Below are 9,824 nucleotides of genomic sequence, written 5' to 3'. Positions count from 1 at the left end.
AGACAAGGTATCCTCTGATGCTCTGTTCTGACTCACCTGTAGACTGAAGACAAGGTATCCTCTGACTCACCTGTAGACTGAAGACAAGGTATCCTCTGACTCACCTGTAGACTGAAGACAAGGTATCCTCTGATGCTCTGTTCTGACTCACCTGTAGACTGAAGACCAGGTATCCTCTGACTCACCTGTAGACTGAAGACAAGGTATCCTCTGATGCTGTTCTGACTCACCTGTAGACTGTAGACAAGGTATCCTCTGACTCACCTGTAGACTGAAGACAAGGTATCCTCTGACTCACCTGTAGACTCCTCTGACTCTGTAGACTGAAGACAAGGTATCCTCTGATGCTCTGTTCTGACTCACCTGTAGACTGAAGACAAGGTATCCTCTGACTCACCTGTAGACTGAAGACAAGGTATCCTCTGATGCTCTGTTCTGACTCACCTGTAGACTGAAGACAAGGTATCCTCTGACTCACCTGTAGACTGAAGACTATCCTCTGACTCACCTGTAGACTGAAGACAAGGTATCCTCTGATGCTGTTCTGACTCACCTGTAGACTGAAGACAAGGTATCCTCTGATGCTCAAGGTATCTGACTCACCTGTAGACTGAAGACAAGGTATCCTCTGACTCACCTGTAGACTGAAGACAAGGTATCCTCTGACTCTGTTCTGACTGAAGACAAGGTATCCTCTGATGCTCTGTTCTGACTCACCTGTAGACTGAAGACAGGTATCCTCTGACTCACCTGTAGACTGAAGACAAGGTATCCTCTGATGCTCTGTTCTGACTCACCTGACTGAAGACAAGGTATCCTCTGACTCACCTGTGTATCTCTGACTCACCTGTAGACTGAGACAAGGTATCCTCTGGTATCCTCTGATGCTCTGTTCTGACTCACCTGTAGACTGAAGACCTCTGGTATCCTCTGACTCACCTGTAGACTGAAGACAAGGTATCCTCTGAGCTGTTCTGACTCACCTGTAGACTGAAGACAAGGTATCCTCTGACTCACCTGTAGACTGAAGACAAGGTATCCTCTGACTCACCTGTAGACTGTTATCCTCTGACTCACCTGTAGACTGAAGACAAGGTATCCTCTGACTCACCTGTAGACTGAAGACCAGGTATCCTCTGACTCACCTGTAGACTGAAGACAAGGTATCCTCTGACTCACCTGTAGACTGAAGACAAGGTATCCTCTGACTCACCTGTAGACTGAAGACAAGGTATCCTCTGATGCTCTGTTCTGACTCACCTGTAGACTGAAGACCAGGTATCCTCTGACTCACCTGTAGACTGAAGACCAGGTATCCTCTGACTCACCTGTAGACTGAAGACCAGGTATCCTCTGACTCACCTGTAGACTGAAGACAAGGTATCCTCTGATGCTGTTCTGACTCACCTGTAGACTGAAGACAAGGTATCCTCTGATGCTCTGTTCTGACTCACCTGTAGACTGAAGACCAGGTATCCTCTGACTCACCTGTAGACTGAAGACAAGGTATCCTCTGACTCACCTGTAGACTGAAGACAAGGTATCCTCTGACTCACCTGTAGACTGAAGACAAGGTATCCTCTGACTCACCTGTAGACTGAAGACAAGGTATCCTCTGATGCTGTTCTGACTCACCTGTAGACTGTAGACAAGGTATCCTCTGACTCACCTGTAGACTGAAGACAAGGTATCCTCTGACTCACCTGTAGACTGAAGACAAGGTATCCTCTGACTCACCTGTAGACTGAAGTCAAGGTATCCTCTGACTCACCTGTAGACTGAAGACAAGGTATCCTCTGACTCACCTGTAGACTGAAGACAAGGTATCCTCTGACTCACCTGTAGACTGAAGACAAGGTATCCTCTGACTCACCTGTAGACTGAAGACAAGGTATCCTCTGACTCACCTGTAGACTGAAGACAAGGTATCCTCTGACTCACCTGTAGACTGAAGACAAGGTATCCTCTGACTCACCTGTAGACTGAAGACAAGGTATCCTCTGACTCACCTGTAGACTGAAGACAAGGTATCCTCTGACTCACCTGTAGACAAGGTATCCTCTGATGCTGTTCACTCACCTGTAGACTGAAGACCAGGTATCCTCTGACTCACCTGTAGACTGTAGACCAGGTATCCTCTGATCACCTGCTGTTCTGACTCACCTGTAGACTGTAGACCAGGTATCCTCTGATGCTGTTCTGACTCACCTGTAGACTGAAGACAAGGTATCCTCTGACTCACCTGTAGACTGTAGACAAGGTATCCTCTGATGCTGTTCTGACTCACCTGTAGACTGAAGACTAGGTATCCTCTGACTCACCTGTAGACTGAAGACCAGGTATCCTCTGACTCACCTGTAGACTGTAGACAAGGTATCCTCTGATGCTGTTCTGACTCACCTGTAGACTGAAGACTAGGTATCCTCTGACTCACCTGTAGACTGAAGACCAGGTATCCTCTGACTCACCTGTAGACTGAAGACCAGGTATCCGCTGATGCTCTGTTCTGCGATGACGTCCTCCATGGTGCGCAGCGTGGTGCCCAGGTAGGAGTTTAGGAGCTGTGTGGGCAGCAGGCCGACTGACGACGCCACTAGGTAGTTTGGCAACGACACGTCTGTGATCTGAAAGGAAGAGATATTGAAAGTCACAGTTAGCCTTTCCCAGAACTCGGGGGAAGGAGCCCTGCCTCAGGGGAAGGAGCCCTGCCTCAGGGGAAGGAGCCCTGCCTCAGGGGAAGGAGCCCTGCCTCCGGGGGTACCTCCGGGGAAGGAGCCCTACCTCCGGGGAAGGAGCCCTACCTCCGGGGGTAGCTCCGGGGAAGGAGCCCTACCTCCAGGGGTACCTCCGGGGAAGGAGCCCTACCTCCAGGGGTACCTCCAGGGAAGGAGCCCTACCTCCAGGGGTACCTCCAGGGAAGGAGCCCTACCTCCAGGGGTACCTCCAGGGAAGGAGCCCTGCCTCCAGGGGTACCTCCAGGGAAGGAGCCCTGCCTCCAGGGGTACCTCCAGGGAAGGAGCCCTGCCTCCAGGGGTACCTCCAGGGAAGGAGCCCTGCCTCCAGGGGTACCTCCAGGGAAGGAGCCCTGCCTCCAGGGGTACCTCCAGGGAAGGAGCCCTGCCTCCAGGGTACCTCAGGGAAGGAGCCCACCTCAACCCTCCAGTACCTCCAGGGAAGGAGCCCTGCCTCCAGGGGTACCTCCAGGGAAGGAGCCCTGCCTCCAGGGGTACCTCCAGGGAAGGAGCCCTGCCTCCAGGGGTACCTCCAGGGAAGGAGCCCTGCCTCTAGGGAAGGAGCCCTACCTCTAGGGAAGGAGCCCTACCTCTAGGGAAGGAGCCCTACCTCTAGGGAAGGAGTCTTATTTCCTGTTTCTGTAGCGTGAGGCAGCTTCATGTACAATATCACCCCCCCGACAAGATGCTAGTCTGTAGGTGAAACAATCAACCTCGGCGAAAAGGTGATTCACCTTCAGATAACAGGTTGATTGTTTCTCCAACAGACTAAAGCGCTGTATCCTCTATGCCAAGTCTCTTAACTCATCTCTTATCACTAGATTACTCAATAGAACAACTGCCCACATAAACACATGTTTCAGTCCCCTTGGCCTAGAACGTCCCAGGAAGGATAGCATGAGCCTCCAGATATGACCTTGGTACAGACAGAATGCATATATTATGACTAGCCTAGCAGATACTGGTGGTGGGGGGAAGGAAGAAAGGGAGGAATTATAAAGAGAGAGAAACAGAAAGAAGAGAAGAAACAGAAGAAACAGAGAAGAGAGAGAGAGAGAAACAGAGAGAGAGAGAAGAGAAAGGGAGCAAGAAAGAGAGAGAAACAGAGAAGAGAAAGACAGAAGAGAAGAGAATAGAGAGAGAAGAGAGAGAAGAGAGAGAGAGAGAGGCAGAGAGTAGAGAGAGAGAGAGAGAGAGAGAGAGAGAGGCAGAGAGAGAGACAGAGAGAGAGAGAGAGAGAGAGAGAAGGCAGAGAGAGAGAGAGAAGAGACAGAGAGAGAGAGAGAAGAGAGAGAGACAGAGAGAGAGAGAGAGAGAGAGAGAGAGAGAGAGAGAGAGAGAGAGGCAGAGAGAAGAGAGAGAGCAGAGAGAGAGACAGAGAGAAGAGAGAGAAACAGAGAGAGAGAGAAAGAAAGCAGAGAGAAGAGAGAGAAGACAGAGAGAGAAGAGAGAGAGAAGAGAGACAGAAAGAAGAAGAGAGAGAAGAGAGAGACAGAGAGAGAGAAGAAGAGAGAGAGAAAGGAAGAGAAGACAGAGAGACAGAGAAGAGAAGAGACAAAGAGAGAAGAGAAACAGAGAGAGAGAGAGACAGAGAGAGAACAGAAAGAGAGAGAGAAGAGAAGAAAGAGAGAGAGAGACAGAAAGAGAGAGAGACAGAAGAGAGAAAGAGAGAAGAGAGAGAGAGACAGAGAGAGAGAGAAAGAGAAAGAAGAAAGAGAGAAGAGAGAGAGAAACAGAAAGAGACAGAGAGAGAGAAGAAGAGAGACAGAGAAAGAGAGAAAGAGAGAGAAAGAGAAGAGAGACAGAAAGAGAGAGACAGAGAGAGAAGACAGAGAAGAGAAAGAGAGAGAAGAGAAAGAGAACAGAGAGAGAGAGAAGAGAAACAGAAGAAGAGAGAAGAAGAGAGACAGAGACAGAGAAGAAGAGAAGAGAGACAGAGAGAAGAAAGAGAGAAGAGAGAGAGAGAGAGAGAGAGCAGAAAGAGAGAGAAGACAGAGAGAGAGAGAGAGAAGAGAGAGAAACAGAGAGAGAGAGACAGAGACAGAGAGAGAAGAGAGACAGAGAAGAGAGAGAGAGAGACAGAGAAGAGAGAGAACAGAGAGAGAGAGAGAAAGAGAGAGAGAGAGAGAGAAGAGAGAGAAGAGAGAGAGAGAAAGAAGAGAAGAGAAGAGAGAGAAACAGAAGAGAAGAGAGAAGCAGAGAGAAGAGAACAGAAGAAGACAGAGAAGAAGAAAGAGAGAAACAGAGAGAAAGAAGAGACAGAGAAAGAGAGAAAGAAGAAAGAGCAGAGAGAAGAGACAGAGAGAAGAAACAGAAGAAGAGAAGAGAGACAGAGAAGAGAAGAAGAGAAGAGAGAGAGAGACAGAGAAGACAGAGAAGAAGAGAGAGAGACAGAGAGAGAGAGAAGAGAAGAGAAGACAGAGAAGAGAGAGAGCAGAAACAGAGAGAGAGAGACAGAGAGAGAGAGAGAGACAGAGAGAAGAAGAGAAGAGAGACAGAGAGAGAAGAAGAGAGAGAGACAGAGAAGAGAGAGAAGAGAGAAAGAGAAGACAGAGAAGAGAGAAGAGAGAAAGAGAGAGAGACAGAGAGAGAAAGAAGCAGAGAGAGAGAAACAGAGAAGAGAGAGAAGAGAGAAGAGAAGACAGAGAAGAGAAGAGAGAGAAGAAGAGACAGAAGAAGAGAAAGAGAGAGAGAGAAGAGAGAAGAAGAGAGAGAAAGAGAGAAGAGACAGAAGAGAGAGAAGAGAGAGAGAAAGAAGACAGAAGAAACAGAAGAAGAGAAAGAAGACAGAGAGAGAGAAGAAGAGAAGAAGAGAGAAGAGAGAAACAGAAGAAGAGAGAAGAGAGAAGAGAAGAGAGACAGAGAGAAGAGAAGAGACAGAGAAAGAAGAGAGAATAGAAAGAGAAGAGAGAAAAAGAGAGAAGAGAGAAAGAAGAAAGAAGAAGAAACAGAGAGAAAGAGAAGAGAGAAAGAGAGAGAAGAAGAAAGAAGACAGAGAGAAGAGAGACAGAAAGAGAAGAAAGAACAGAGAAGAAGAGAAGAAAGAGAGAAACAGAAGAAAGAAGACAGAGAGAAAGAGAGAAAAACAGAAGAAGAAGAGAAGAAACAGAGAAAGAGAAGAAAGAGAAAGAAAGAAAAGAAGAAAGAAGAAAGAGAAAGAAAAGAAAAGAGAGAAGAGAGAAGAAAGAAACAGAAGAAGAGAGAGAAAGAAGAAGAGAGAAAGAAGAGAAGAAAGAGAGAAAGAAAGAAGAGAAGAAGAGAAAGAAAGAGAAGAAGACAGAGAGAAGAAACAGAAGAAGAAGAGAAAGAAGAGAGAAAGAGAGAAGAGAGAAGAAAGCAGAGAAGAAACAGAGAGAAGAGAAGAAAGAAGAAAGAGAGAGAAGAAACAGAGAAAGAAGAGAGAGAAGACAGAGAAGAGAAAGAGAGAAAGAAGAAACAAAGAAGAGAAAGAAGAAAGAGAAGAAGAAAGAAGAAAGAGAAAGAAGAAAGAAGAAAGAAACAGAGAAAGAGAAGAGAAACAGAAGAGAAAGAAGAAAGAAACAGAGAGAAGAGAGAAGAAAGAAACAGAGAGAGAAGACAGAGAAGAGAGAGACAGAAAGGAGAACAGAGAAGAGAAGAGAACAGAGAGAGAAGAAAGAAAGAGAGAAGAGAGAGAGAAGAGAAAGAAGAAGAAAGAAAGAGAAGAGAACAGAAGAAGAGAAAGACAAGAAGAAGAAAGAGAAAGAAAGAAAGAGAAGAAAGAGAAAGAGAGAGACAGAGAGAGAGAGAAGAAAGAGAAAGAAGAAGAAGAAAGAAAGAGACAGAAAGAGAGAGAAAAGAAAGAAGGATAGAGAAAGAGAGACAGAAGAAGAGAAATGAGAGAAGAGAAGAGACATAGAGAAGAAAGAAAGAAAGAGAAGAGACAGAGAAGAAAGAGAGGAGCAGAGAGAAAGAGAAGAGAGAAGAGACAGAAAGAGAGAGAGCAGAGAAAGGGGCAGAGAGAAAGACAGAGAAAGAGAGAGACAGAGAGACAGAAAGAGAGAGAGACAGAGAGAAAGAAAGAAGACAGAAAAGGAGAGACAGAGAAAGAAGAAAAAAGAGAGACAAGAAAGAGGAGCAGAGAGAGAAGAAAGAGACAGAAAGAGAGACAGAGAGAAACGAGAGAAGAGAAAGAGAGAAGAAGACAGAGAGAAAGAAGACAGAAAGAAACAGAGAGAAGAAGAAAGAAGAAAGAGAAAGAAGAGAGAGAAGAAAGAGAGAAACAGAGAAAGAAAGAGAGAAAGAAAGAGAGAGAAAGAGAGAGAAGAAAGAGAAGAGAAACAGAAAGAGAGAGAAGAGAGAAAGAGAAAGAAAGAGAAGAAGAGAGAAGAAAGAAACAGAAGAGAAAGAAAGAAACAAGAGAAAGAAAGAGAAAGAAAGAAGAAGAAAGAAGAAGAAAGAGAAACAAAGAGAGAAGAAGAAAGAAAGAAGAGAGACAGAGAGAGAAGAAAGAGAGAGAAAGAACAGAGAGAAAGAAACAGAAGAGAAAGAAGAAAGAAAGAAGAGAAGAAAGAGAAGAAAGAAAGAGAAGAAAGAAAGAGAAGAAGAAGAAGAGAAAAGAAGAGAAAAGAGAAGAGAAGACAAGAAAGAAGAAGAGAGAAGAAAACAGAAAAGAAAACAAGAGAAGAAACGAAGAGAAAGAAGAAGAAAGAAAGAAACGAAGAAGAGAAAGAAGAGAAAGAAAGAAAAGAGAAAGAAGAAGAAAGAAAGAAAGAAAGAGAAACAGAAGAGAAGAGAACAGAGAGAAAGAAAGAGAAGAAAGAAACAGAAGAAAGAAAGAAACAGAAGAAAGAAGAAAGAAAAAGAAGAAAGAGAAGAAAGAAAGAAAGAAAGAGAAGAAAGAAACAGAGAGAGAGAAAGAAGACAGAAGAAGAAACAGAAAAGAAAGAAGAAGAAAGAGAAGAGAAAGAAGAAAGAGAAGAGACAGAGAGAGAAGAAAGAAGAGAGAGAAAGAAAGAAAGAAGAAGAAGACAGAGAGAGAGAAGAAACAGAGAGAAAGAAAGAGAAGAAGAAGAAAAGAGAAGAAAGAAAGAGAAAGAAGAAAGAAGAAAGAAGAGAGAAAGAGAAACAGAAAGAGAGAAGAAACAGAAAGAAAGAGAAAGAGAAGAAGAGACAGAGAAGAAAGAAAGAAGAAGACAGAAAAGAAAGAGAAGAAAGAAAAGAAGAGAAGAACAGAAAGAAGAAAGAAGAGAAGAAAGAAGAGAAGAAGAGAAGACAGAGAAGAGAAGAAAGAGAGAAAGAAGACAGAGAGAGAGAAGAAGAGAAGAGAAACAGAAAGAAGAGAAAGAAAGAAAGAGAGAAGAGAAGAAACAGAGAAGAAGACAAGAAGAAGAAAGAGAAGAAGAGAAAGACAGAGAGAAGAGAAGAAGAGAAGAGAAGAGAGAGAAAGAGAGAAGAGAGAAACAGAAAGAAAGAAAGAGAAAGAAAGAGAAGACAGAGAAGAAACAGAGAAACAGAGAAAGAGAGAAGAAGAAGAAAGAAAGAGAAAGAAAGAAAAGAAAGAAAGAAGAGAAGAAGAAGAAAAGAAGAAAAGAGAAAGAAACAAGAGAAGAAAGAAAGAAGAGAAAGAAAGAGAAGAAGAGAAAAGAAGAAAGAAAGAAAGCAGAAAGAAGGCAAAGAAAAAAAAGAGAAGAAAGAGAAACAGAAGAAGAAGAAGAGAAACAGAAAGAAAGAAACAGAAAGAAGAAAGAAAGAGAAGAAGAACAGAAGAAAGAAGAAAGAAGAAGAAAGAAATGAAAGAAAGAAGAAAGACAGAAAGAAAGAAAGAGAAAAGAGAGAAGAAAGAAAGAGAGAAAGAAGAAGAGAGAAGAAAGAAGAAGAAACAGAGAAACAGAGAAGAAGAAAGAAGAGAGAGAGAGAAGAGAGAGAGAGAGAGAGAGGCAGAGAGAGAGGCAGAGAGAGAGACAGAGAGAGAGAAGAGAAGAGAGAGAGAGAGAGAGAGAGAGAGAGAGAGAGAGAGAGAGAGAGAGAGAGAAATCTGCGCATGTATTGGAAATCTCAAGTATATGTCCCTTCTCTTGGCCTGTCAGTAGCATCGAATCTAATGCATCGAATATTGGTCGAAGCTAGGAGAGAAAAGAAAGAGAGGCAGAGAGAATGAAGAAGAGGAGAGAGAGAGAGAGAGAGAAAAGAGAGAGAGAAGAAGAGAGAGAGAGAGAGAGAAGAGAGAGAGAGAGAGAGAGAGAGAGAGAAGAGAAGAAGAGAAGAGAGAGAGAGAGAAGAGAGAGAGAGAGAAAGAGAAGGCAGAGAGAAGAGAGAGAGAGAAGAGAAGAGAAGAGAGAGAGAAGAGAGAAGAAGAGAGAAAGAAAAGAAGAGAGAAGAGAAGACAGAGAAAGAGAGAACAGAGAAAAGAAAGAAAGAAACAGAGAAGAAAGAAAGAAGACAGAAAAGAGAAGACAAAGAAGAAGAAGAAAGAAAGAAAACAGAAAGAAGAAAAGACAAGAAAGAAAACAGAAGAAAGAAAAGAAAGAAACAGAGAAACAGAGAAAGAAAAGAAGAAGAAGATAGAGAAGAGAAGAGAAGAAAAGAAAACAGAAGAGAAAGAAGAGAAGAGAAAGAAAGAAAGAGAGAGAAGAAAGAGAAATAGAGAAAGAACAGAAAGAGAAATAGAAGAAGAACAGAGAAGAGAGAAGAAGAAGAAGAAGAGAAGAGAAACAGAGAGAGAAAGAAAGAAAGAGAGAAAGCAAAGAAAGAAGAAGAGAAAGAGAAGAAGAAGAGAAACAGAGAAGAGAACAAGAAAATAGAGAAACAGAAAGAGAAGAGAACAGAGAAGAGAAACAGAGAGAAGAGAAAAAAAGAGAAGAGAAGAAAGAGAAGAGAAAGAGAAGAAGAGAAGAAGAGAGAGAGAGAAGAGAGAAAGAGAAGAAAGAGAAAGAGAGAAAGAGAAGAGAGAAGAGAGAAGAGAAGAAACAGAGAGAGAAGAAGAAGCAGAAGAAGAAGAGAGAGAGAGAAAGACAAGAAGATAGAGAGAAAGAAAGAGAAGAGAAGAGAGAGAGAAGAGAGAGAGAGAAGAGAGAGAGAGAAGAGAGACAGAGAGAGAGAGAAGAGTAAGAGAGAAGAGAGAGAGAAGAGAGA

General features: G+C 43.5%; 1 long non-coding RNA gene across 1 annotated transcript; it reads right to left on the bottom strand.

Annotated features, from left to right (window-relative positions):
* Nucleotides 1–2,834: 2,834 nt before the first annotated feature.
* LOC127921752 (uncharacterized) lies at nt 2,835–3,704 on the bottom strand. The gene is made up of 3 exons (XR_008109482.1): nt 3,343–3,704; nt 3,167–3,302; nt 2,835–3,101 (listed from the first exon to the last, which is right to left on the bottom strand). It is a non-coding gene; the product is annotated as an uncharacterized LOC127921752 (long non-coding RNA).
* Between the last annotated feature and the right edge of the window lie 6,120 nt (nt 3,705–9,824).

The sequence above is a fragment of the Oncorhynchus keta genome, unplaced genomic scaffold (assembly GCF_023373465.1).
Source record: "Oncorhynchus keta strain PuntledgeMale-10-30-2019 unplaced genomic scaffold, Oket_V2 Un_contig_23458_pilon_pilon, whole genome shotgun sequence".
In the NCBI taxonomy this organism is placed as follows: Eukaryota; Metazoa; Chordata; class Actinopteri; order Salmoniformes; family Salmonidae; genus Oncorhynchus; species Oncorhynchus keta.
Note: the sequence above shows the minus strand (reverse complement) of the source record. Positions and strands in the feature narration are given on the sequence as shown.